Source organism: Oryctolagus cuniculus, chromosome 11, assembly GCF_964237555.1.
Source record: "Oryctolagus cuniculus chromosome 11, mOryCun1.1, whole genome shotgun sequence".
NCBI lineage: Eukaryota > Metazoa > Chordata > Mammalia > Lagomorpha > Leporidae > Oryctolagus > Oryctolagus cuniculus.
The window spans coordinates 33,969,795-33,980,375 of record NC_091442.1 but is presented as its reverse complement, the minus strand read 5'-3'; the positions used below and the strand labels follow the sequence as shown (position 1 = coordinate 33,980,375).

The 10,581-nt window shown below is 45.7% G+C and overlaps 1 protein-coding gene across 31 annotated transcripts in view; it reads right to left on the bottom strand.

The window, feature by feature from the left end:
- The window catches only part of PLCB4 (phospholipase C beta 4), a 439,427-nt gene extending 429,295 nt beyond the window's left edge, over positions 1-10,132 (bottom strand). For 9 of the 31 annotated variants that reach the window (XM_070052086.1, XM_070052073.1, XM_070052072.1 and 6 more), the window contains exon 1: positions 9,728-9,922. The gene's annotated coding sequence lies outside the window, so the exon portion shown is untranslated. Of the gene's footprint in view, positions 1-2,970; positions 3,081-9,727; positions 9,936-9,993 lie in introns of those variants that run through there. The other 22 variants (XM_051846236.2, XM_051846254.2, XM_051846251.2 and 19 more) reach the window with 8 other exon arrangements.
- Positions 10,133-10,581: the final 449 nt, after the last annotated feature.

The following is a 10,581-nucleotide window of genomic DNA, read 5'->3' as shown; positions in this document are numbered from 1 at the left end:
GAGGTTGCACAAGACAGAAATTTCATGGGGACTTATTTTCTCAAAGGCAGTCTGAAAGTGTTCTCTTCAAATTTGAAACATGCATACCTTTTCAATTAAATGGACCTGTTTCTAGGAACTCAACTACAAGAAATCCTCACACATTACAAGAAGACCTGTGAACAAAGATCTTCAATCTTTCTGTTTGCAACAGTGAAAATGGAAAATTGATTAAATAAAATATGGTACAGCCATACAACCAAACGTTATGCAAAGTTAGAAAAAACAAGGTAACTATTATAGTGACATGGAAAGATCTCCACAATATATAGTTAAGGAAAGAAAGCAAGTCACAGAAAAATGTGATATATAGTATGATCCAGTTGATGTAATAAGGAAAAGAATGGAATGTGGTTTTTTAATGTATTTGCATAGAAACAAGAGACAAAGTCGCTCTAAAAAGGATGCCAATAATTATATCTGGGGATAGGTGTAGTGGAAAAACATACTTTATATTTTGCTTCTATATTTCTGCATTGTCATTTCAAGTGGAACATACTAATGCATCACTGACACCATTTTAAAAGCCAATGGAAACAAAAAATAGAAGAAATTCAAGAGCGCTTTGGTGACATGTCCGATGGCAGTACATCCAACAGATACGAGACATGCCTATCTCAAAGGGTCTGCGCTTTCATTTGATGTGGTATGGTCCCTAATCTGAGAACAAAAAAGAAAACGAGGTCTGTTAAGTAGACTGCACCTTGAAACACTAACCTACAGAAACAGATCTACATTCTATACGGTAAGGACAAATATAGCAAGTACCAAATAGCCAGGGGGACATCTTGTGACTCCTTAGAGTTCAAGTCAGTGACGCAGACAAGAGAACCTCCATGCCCCATAAATGAAGTCACCCATTTCTCTATACTTAGGTGTTCTTATTTTCAAGGAACACCAAAAATTAGGAGAAAAATCCCATGTCCTAGCTCCTTCAACTTGGTATACATGCTAACACTGCAGAAACACTGAGGAAGAAATTACAAATCTAGGCTTTCAGAACTTGAAATCAATACACACTGCAAATAAATGGCTATCATATTTCCATAAGAAACTTAACAGCCAAAAAAAAAAAAAAAAGGAAAACAAAACTCCTGATATTTTCTAGTCTGCGGTGCTTCCAAGCACTTAGTTGACAAAAGGCTCAAAATGGGAGCTCTTGGGCCAGAATCCTTCCACAAATGCGTTTTGTTTGGCCCCATCATGGACTGACACATTCGTTTTTATTTTAATTATTTCCAAGCATTCTTAAATGAGATTTCACACTTGGAATAAATCGGGATTTCATGCTTCTCTCGAAAATGCAGAGGTGATGGCAGCACTGGGCCCCAGAACAACCTGGGAAGAAATCCGTCAGTCCGGCAATGCAGCTGCTCCCTGTAAAGGGGCACAGCGGGGCTCCTGAATGGCTACCAACCCCACCACTCCCAAAGGTCTCTTCTACACAGTCAGCCACAGTCTGACACTGTACTTACCCAGCTCTTGTAGGAGTCAGAGAACACAACACCCTCAGTGAAACCTTAGGAAACTCCAGGACCTTCCAGAAAATTAAAATTATTTTGAGGATACCCCACAGTAGCATTTGCAACCTCCCTATCTCAGACTTTTGTTCATGCAACTGCAGAAACGGAAGACCTACAATTAGACGAGGACACACCTTCCAAATGCCCATTAAGATTGAAGCCAGGACAGATCTAGAGCCAGGAGCCAGAAACTCAATCCAGGTCTCCCACACACGTGTCAGGAATCCAGTCACTTATCACCACTGCCTCCTAGGGTTTGCATCAGCAGGATGCATTCAGGAGCCAGACCCAGGGATCAAACGCAGGCACTCTGATATGGGACACGGGTGTCCTAACCACTAGGCTAAGCACCCACCCCAAGCATGTACCACTTTAATGGCAGGTAACATAACACAGTAGTTAAAAGTTGGAGTTCTGAGGTCAGCCTACCTGGCTTTCAATCCCAACTCTAATTCCCTGGGGTGATTACTATATGAACTGAAGACACTGTTAGGCTATTGGGAGCACTAAATGAAGTGGCACATTTTAAGAGCTCTACAAATGTCTACTGTTTTATTCACTTTGGTTTGGAGCTGTTAACTACATAAAGCAGAAAACCCGAGTGCTCTCACTGCAGCCCTGAGGGAAATCAGGAGTCATGACGCCTCCTTCTAAACATCAGAGGTCCCCAAATCCTTCTAGCAGGGGCCTCTCTCCTTCCAGGCCTAAATGGCTAAATATGATCTTTTTAAAAATCCTCTCTGGGAGACACAGATGCCCTGGGCATAGCATCGAATCACCGATTTGTATTTCGAAACCTCAGTCACAGAATTTTTATGCTGTTCAGGCTGAGCTAACATGTGATCCCCTTGTCCAAAAGCTGACAGAGGGTTAGGCGAGTCCAAAGGAAGATCTTGCAATTCATGGTAGTGCCATGGGGCTACTGGAACTTTCTGTACTTACAAGAGGGCACAGCAAGTGTCCTGTATAAATTTTATAGGACTTTTTTAACTGGCACATAATGAGTATGTATATTTACGGGGCACAGTGTGGTGTTTCAACACAGATATGCAATGTACAATGATCAAGGATAAGTACTCAGCATATTCACCACCTCATCTATCATTTCTTTGTGCTATAGACACTCAAAACCCTCTCCTCCAGTTATTTTGAAACAAACATTATTTTTTAACTACAGCTTCCAGACTGTGCAACAGAACACTAGAATTTATTCCCACGCTCTTAGACCTGTTGTCAAACTCTATTTCCTCCCCCTTCACCTTTCTTAGCTCCCAGTAACCACTATTCTCAGTCTACTTTGTATGGATAGGTCAATACCATTTGTCCCTATGGAGGCAGGGAGATTAATAATACTCTAGTAGGAGGAGGAGAGGGGGCAGTAGTGACTGTATCAGGGGTAACTCAGTACCTTGTATCCTGTGCAGTGCAGTGCCAGCCACTTGAGTCCTATGAGGTTACTCATTTCATCATTTTACAGATGGGGCAACTGAAGCTCAGAGTAGATGATCAGGGTCACGGTGGCCAATGTGGGCCACTGTCAGAATGGAGCCAGGGGGCAGGGTAGCATCATCGTGGTGTCATGGGTTAAGCTGCCACTTATGATGCCACCGTCCTGTATCACAATGCCAGTTTTAGTCCCAGCAGCTCTGCTTCTGAACCAGCTTCCTGCTAATGCACCTGGGAAGGCAGCAGAAGATGGCCTAAATACTTGGGCCCCTGGCATCCATGTGGGAGAACAGGATGAAAATCGGGGCTCCTAGCTTCAGCTTGGTCTAGATCTGGCCATTACTGGCATTAAGGAGTGAACTAGCAGATGGAAGATTCTCTCTCTCCCTCTCTCTCACTTGCTCTCTCTCTCTCTCCTACTTCCTCTTCTCTCTTGTCACTCTGCCTTTCAAATAAACAAATCACTATAAAAAAAAATTGAGCAGTTGAGCTCCAGTCTGCCTGATTCTTGTCCCTGAAGGTCTCGGTAACTTGACACTGATGAAAGCAAATGCACAGTGCAGCCCCTGAACTGGGCACCCAGCTTGGGGAGAAAGCTCTTCTAGCAAGGGTATAAATTCTTTACTTCATGTGATCATGGACCTCTCCTCTGCAACCAGGTAAATTCTATAGCCCCTTCTCAACATTTGGTTTTTCTTACTATTTAACTTGAGAGGCAGAAAGAGACAGAGGCAGAGGCACACAGAGAGACATAGTGCTCTCATCCCCTGGTTCATTCCCCAGATCCTTACAACAGCCAGAGCTAGGCCTGGGTCTGAAGCCTGGAGCAGGGAACTCAAACCAGGTCTCCCAAGTGGGTGGCAGTGACCCAATCACTTGAGCAATCACTGCTGCCTCCCAGATTCTGCATTAGCAGAAGATGGAATCAGGAGCTGCATATGGGGATCAAATCCAGGTACTCTCATGTGGAATGCAGGCATCTTAATCAGGGTCTTAGCCACTAGAACAAACGCCTGCCCCGGTATAAACTTTTTTAAATAGATAAATATTTAAAAGTACAATGGGAGGCCAGCGCCGCAGCTCACTAGGCTAATCCTCCACCTGCAGCGCTGGCACCCCAGGGTTCTAGTACCGATTGGGGTGCCGGATTCTGTCCTGGTTGCTTCTCTTCCAGTCCAGCTCTCTGCTGTGGCCCAGGAGGGCAGTGGAGGATGGCCCAAGTGCTTGGGCCCTGCACCTACATGGGAGACCAGGAGGAGGCACCTGGCTCCTGGCTTTGGATCGGCGCAATGTGTTGGCCGTAATGGTCATTTTGGGGGTGAACCAACAGAAGGAAGACCTTTCTCTCTGTCTTTCTCTCACTGTCTAACTCTGCCTGTCCAAAAAAAAAAAAAAAAAAAAAGCACAATGGCAGTCAATCATATTGAAATATATTAATAACATAATATCTTTAATGGGCATGTATGGTAATACATGTGTTTCTTTACAACTCACAAAGATCTAGAAGTGGTTATCTGTCACTTGGAAGTAAGTGAAAGCAAAGATGTAATTAATTTGTCAGCTACACTTGTAGTCCCACCCACCTTCATCCTCAGACCCCACAGGGGTGGACTTGAAGTGAAGAATTCCTGTTCTGGGGGAAGAATGGGAAATGCCAAATGCAAAATCAGTAGTCTGTAATCTCTTTTCTGTGGATGAGCTGCTTACAATTAATCACTTCGAGTTACATTTTTCTTCCAGCTTCTAAGGAAATGGTTACTTCAATTTATTCATGTCAGGGAGCCAAAAACATCCTTTAATTGTTCAAGAGGAAAAGAATGCTTTAGAAAGGCAATCTATCTTAAAGCAATGATTTGCCTGGCCTAGGTTGTGTCAGCAGCTAGGGGTGGAATTTCCCAATCTTCAGCACACCAAGGAATCACGGGAGACGAGCTGTTAAGCAGGCTGCCAGTCAATGGGAAGAGATCACACTACTCTGTGGTCACATGGTGTGCAACATTCACACTGAAGGCTTATTAAGTAGTAGGCGAGAGAGGTGTTCAGAGAAAAATCTTCTGATTAAAGTCCCTTTCAACTATTTTGATTCCATAAAGTAAAGGAAGAAAAATGCGGATGGAATTCCTGCATGGAACATAAAAACTCCGGGGCCACTCATGTCCTTAGCACATGGCTGAGACTTGAAAAGTAGCGCATTATTACTTTCCTCTCTAGAAACTTGGGTTACACCTTCCTCACAGGACAAGCATCGAGAGAGGCGTGAGCTTCCAGCCAGACTCTTACAAAGTGGGATGTGGAGGCAGCTGTAGCAACACAGAGCAATGCACTGGCAAATAAACATGATTCTGGGATATTTTTGAAAGCACTCTTAATTCCAACAAAGACATTTTAGGCAAACTTCTCATTCTTCCATTCAATAATGTGTTATCATCCGTGTGTGCTTCCACTGGTATGGGGGAAGTAAATTCATTTTTATATTTGGTTAGCTACAGAATCACAGCCTCTGCGAGCTAGCAGGACTAGTGGTTAAGATGCCCCCTTCCCATACTGGACTTGCTAGGTTCAAGACCAGGCTCTGCTCCCAATTCTAGCTTCCTGCTACGCATCCCCTGGGAGGCAGCAGATGATGGCTCAAGTAGTTGAGTTCTAGCTCCTGGCTTCTGCCTGGCCCTGCCTCTGCCCTTAAGGGCATACGGCTGGTAAACTAGCAAATGGGAGTTGTGTCTCTTTCTCTGCTTTTCTCTGGCCTCTCTTCCCTTTTTAAAATATTTATTCATTCATTTATTTATTTAATTGGAAAGCAGAATGAAAGAGAGAAAGATCTTCCATCTGCTGCTTCACTCCCCAAATGCCTACAACAGCCATGGCTGAGCCAGGCCAGAGTCACTAGGAATCTCATGAGGGTCTCCCACATGGGTGGCAGGAACTTAAGTATTTGGGCCATAATCCTCTATCTCCTAAGCACATTAGTGGAAAGCTAGATTGGAGGCAGAGGAGACAGCACTAAATCCCAGGCAGTGTGATACAAGATGTGGGCACCCCAAGCAGTGGCTTAACCCACTGTGCCACAACCTCTGCCTCTCAAAACACAGCATTTTGGCCAGCGTCGCGGCTCACTAGGCTAATCCTCCGCCTTGTGGCGCCGGCACACCGGGTTCTAGTCCCGGTCGGGGCGCCGGATTCTGTCCTGGTTGCTCCTCTTCTAGGCAAGCTCTCTGCTGTGGCCCGGGAGTGCAGTGGTGGATGGCCCAAGTGCTTGGGCCCTGCACCCCATGGGAGACCAGGAGAAGCACCTGGCTCCTGGCTTCGGATCGGCGCAGTGCACCGGCTGCAGCGCCGCCGGAGCGGCCATTGGAGGGTGAACCAACGGCAAAGGAAGACCTTTCTCTCTGTCTCTCTCTCTCACTGTCCACTCTGCCTGTCAAAAAATAAAATAAAATTAAAATTAAAAAAAAAACAGCATTTTTTTTAAAAAATCACCACCTCTGAACATTTTATCATTCTGAAGTACCATGAGATAAATAATATTACAAGTTGAGGGAGCATTTCTACTGTAAAATGGAAGACATCATCAAATAAAAAAAAACTATTAAGCAGAAAAAACCTGTGCATGGTTATTCTATTTCCTGTATATGATAGGGAAGTAAGAAGGTGTAGAATGGACAGCTCTGAGAAATAAGCAGCACCCTTACAAACACTTAATATCTGAACACTCAGGGCAAAACCAAAGAAAGCCACTGCCGCTGCCCATCAGTAAGGGAAAGCTCCGTTTGTCTGGGGGATAGGTGGGTAAGCCTACGCTGAGAGACTTGAAGTTAACACTACACAGTGAAAGCAGCCCTTGGAGAAACTTCAGTCTGGACATGAAATACCAACAGTGATCACTAAAGCAACTCCATCAGTCCTTGACCTCATTCTGCATATCAAACACACAAGTTCTTGGTTTTACAGGGACTCACTGTGATAGACGGTTTATTAAAAACCTGGGTCATCCGTGCCAATAAACATACGGTTTCATCCTTACTTTAGAAGTGATCGCAAATGATAAAAATCTGGTCATGATTTGAAATTTCGAAGAACATTTATACTTCCCCAAAAATATTTGAGTTTACTATTTAAGGGTATTTGTGGAAAACATGAAAAATACGTAACCTTTCTTTCCCATGACTGCAATACCTAAGGGCTCTGATCTAAAAAGATAACATTTATTCTCAACATAAGATTTTAAAATTAAAAAAAAATCAAATGTGGAAGTTAACTTCTACTGTGTATTTTCAAGTAATCTGCAAGGAAAAAAAAAAACGCATGGATTCTGATTGTTGAGTTTGCAGGCTACATCTGAGAAACTGGGAGTGAAAATATGGGCTCTAAACTCAGAAACTAATTTCACTTATATCACATCCTCTCACAAATCAGCATGCCAATGTGATCAACTCAAGGAAAACCACACAGAAGCCTTGAAGTTCAATTTTACCTGGAGGGTGGGATAGGGATGTATTCTGGGCAAGTACTTAGTCATCATTTTAATTTGAATAAATCAAAGCCCAAATGGATTTCCTAGTATCCTAGGAAAATACCACGTTCATTGAAATTGTCAAAGATAACTGTCCCACGTTGCCAAAATCAGCAATATACATTAATCTAAAGACAGTTGGATTTGTTCTTAGAAAAAACAAAATAGCTGCATTACACGCACTGACTGGTCTTTGCAGGGGGCGAAATATTTCTGAAGTGATACAGATTTTAAAATCAACTTCTGCAAAAGCTTGTTGGTAACACAGTATTTTTTAAACTTCCACCTTTCATTATCTCATAAGGCAAAACCACAACACCTCAGGGTTCCAAGGCATGTAAGTAGCTTCATATCACTCACACTTCCAGGCACACAAATATAAAACTTCCCAATGAATATTGTAGAACAAAGCTCTTCTGCGTGGGTGTGCATTTGTAAAATAAAGGTAGAATTATTCCGACAGATGTAAATGTGCACCCAGTGATCAAACTGAGTCTTAAAAATTCTGTTTTGACAGTTACTTGTAGAACAGCATTTTCACAGCGATTAATTCAGAGCTGGGTAATGATACCATCAAAGCTAAATCAAAACTAAGGTGAGATGGTTGAATAATGATATGGTAGTGGGGAGGAGTCTAATGAGTAATCTAACACTAAGTACCTTTAGATAGGTTATAATATGTTACATTGGAAGGGTGCCTAGTTCTGTCAACAAAAGTCTCATATACATAAAAATGCCAATAAAAACTGTTCTTCCATCTAAAGTTTGAATTTTTAAAAAAAACAGGTGTTCTCCCAAGACGCAATGTTATTACACTTCTACAATTCAAAAAGAAGATGACATAACAGATCAATACAACAGCTGAAAAATATGCAAGACTGTCCTATGAAAAACACAGATAGTCAGGGATTACATAACATAGATAGTCAGGGATTACACCACATGCCCCTGTTGTGCTAGATTTTTGGTCTTCTGTATGATTCTATAACTTAGCTCACTGAGGTGTGAAGACTACAAAACACCAGGTCCTCAGCTCAACCGCACAATTTTAAAACCAACACTAAAAGGGTACTGTTAAAATTCTACACACAGTTTTTGTATTCTTAAGAGCACAGTTTATTTCCTTAACCCCCTTTGGAGACTGCCTAGGTAAAGTCACCAGTTGCTTTTCCTGGTCATGTTTACTTTATGAATCTGATTTCTCTTTAAAGGAGAAATTCATTTCCATTTTCAGGTATTATACAGATGCCTATGTTTGGATGACATTATTGCCAACCAAATAGAATTTATTATTAAACAGCTATCTCCACACACCCATAACTTAAATTTATAAACCACCGTGTATTACATTTATGTTAAAAAAAAAAAAAAAGAAACAAAAGAAAGAAAAAGAAAAAAAAAAACCAGCAACCCACCATGAATGTTTTGGTCAAAATTAAATTTCAAACACGTGCTTTAGAACAATGGCTAGAATCACCACAGGAGTTTTTAAAAGTTAGAAGAGTAGGGTCATCTCTCAGCTACATTCGTATTTATGGAAACATAGTGAACGCTTGCATTTCTCTCTAGAAAAACGCTAGTTGTATGACAGTTCGTGATTCTAGATAAAGTTGTACTTGGACACACTTGGAAATTGGAGAATTACGTATTTCCACTTCGCTTCAGTACTGTCTACATAGCCTGCACTCAGAAGTACTGTACTAGATACACAAGATCTAATTCGCTAAGGGAAGAGCAACTTTAAAATTCTGAAAATGAAGTAATCTTTAGTGTCCTTCACTGAAAGGGTTTTAGGAGGCCCGAACGCGGCTGTTTTAGGCGGAAACAGTCCATCATGTCTATGTTTGCCCCACAAGAGGTAGGAAGAGCATACACATCTACATGCGTTGCACGGTGCCAACTATTTCCAACCAAAATAAGCATATACACGTCGAGCCGAGCTATTTCTAGCCCAGAAGCCGGTGCACGTCTGGATCGAGTCTGAGGAAACCCAGTAGGCGATGACTACAGGGGAAAGGGGGTAGCGGCGGGGTCCCCTGCTTCCCCAGCGCGCCGGGCGCCTAGCACCCAGCACCTGCACTCGGTCCCGGCCGGGCATCCGGGTGCGCGCGCGCGCGCGTCCGGGACGCACCCGCCGAAAGCAAACAAGCCCCGCGGGCCGAGGCGGGCGGCAGCATCCTCGGGCGGGACCCGAAATGCCTTCTCCTACCTGTCACTTTGCCTGGAGCCGCTGCCGGGGATGCGGCCACAGCCGCGGCCGGGAGACCCGGGGTGTGCGCGCGCGAGTGTGCGCGCGTGTGTGAGAGAGATCTTGTTGGCGGTGCAGCTCACTTACTGCTCCCGGCGCCACCAACCCCCTCCCCGCCATAAAGAGCCGCCGCCGAGCCCCCTCCCGGCGCGCACCAGTCCCGCCCTCCCGCCTGCCTCCGCCCTCCCTTCCCCGGCCTCCCCGCCTCCCCGCCGCGCGGTCCTTACCTCAGCCCAGGGCAGGGGGCTCCGCGGTGTCTCTCGGGCCAGCCCACGGGGCAGCGCCGGCCGGCTCCGCCGCCCGCCCGCCAGTCCGCCGGGCTCTGCGTGTCCCCTGCTCCGGGCCCCGCCGCCCCTCGTGGCCCGCCGATCCCTCCTCCCCAGCCCCCGAGTCTCCCTCCTCCTTCTCGCCTCCCGGCTCCAGAGCCCGAGCTGTCGCCTCGCAGCCCCAACCTGCCCAGGCTACGGAGCATGCCCAGTGCGGCGCGCCCGAGCTGGGCTGGGGGTGGGCAGGGGCCGGGCAGGCCGCCGGCTGCCGCGAGCCCGCGGGGCGGAGAGGGGGCGCGGGCGGGCGGGCGCGCAGCCTCGCGGGCCGGGGGCCGGGCGGCGGTGGCGGGTGGACGGCAGCGCCAGAAGGTGGGTGGGGCGCCCAGGGAAGCCGCCCAGCTACGTTTTCCTCGGGGGTCTCCCCGGCCGGCAGCCGCAGCACGTGCCCCACGCTAGGTAGTCGAGGTGTGCACAGGGTGGCGTCGGGCGCAGAAGCCAGGTGGGGAGGGGGCGGCGCACCCTCCTGGGCTGGGAGACTGGCAGCCAGCG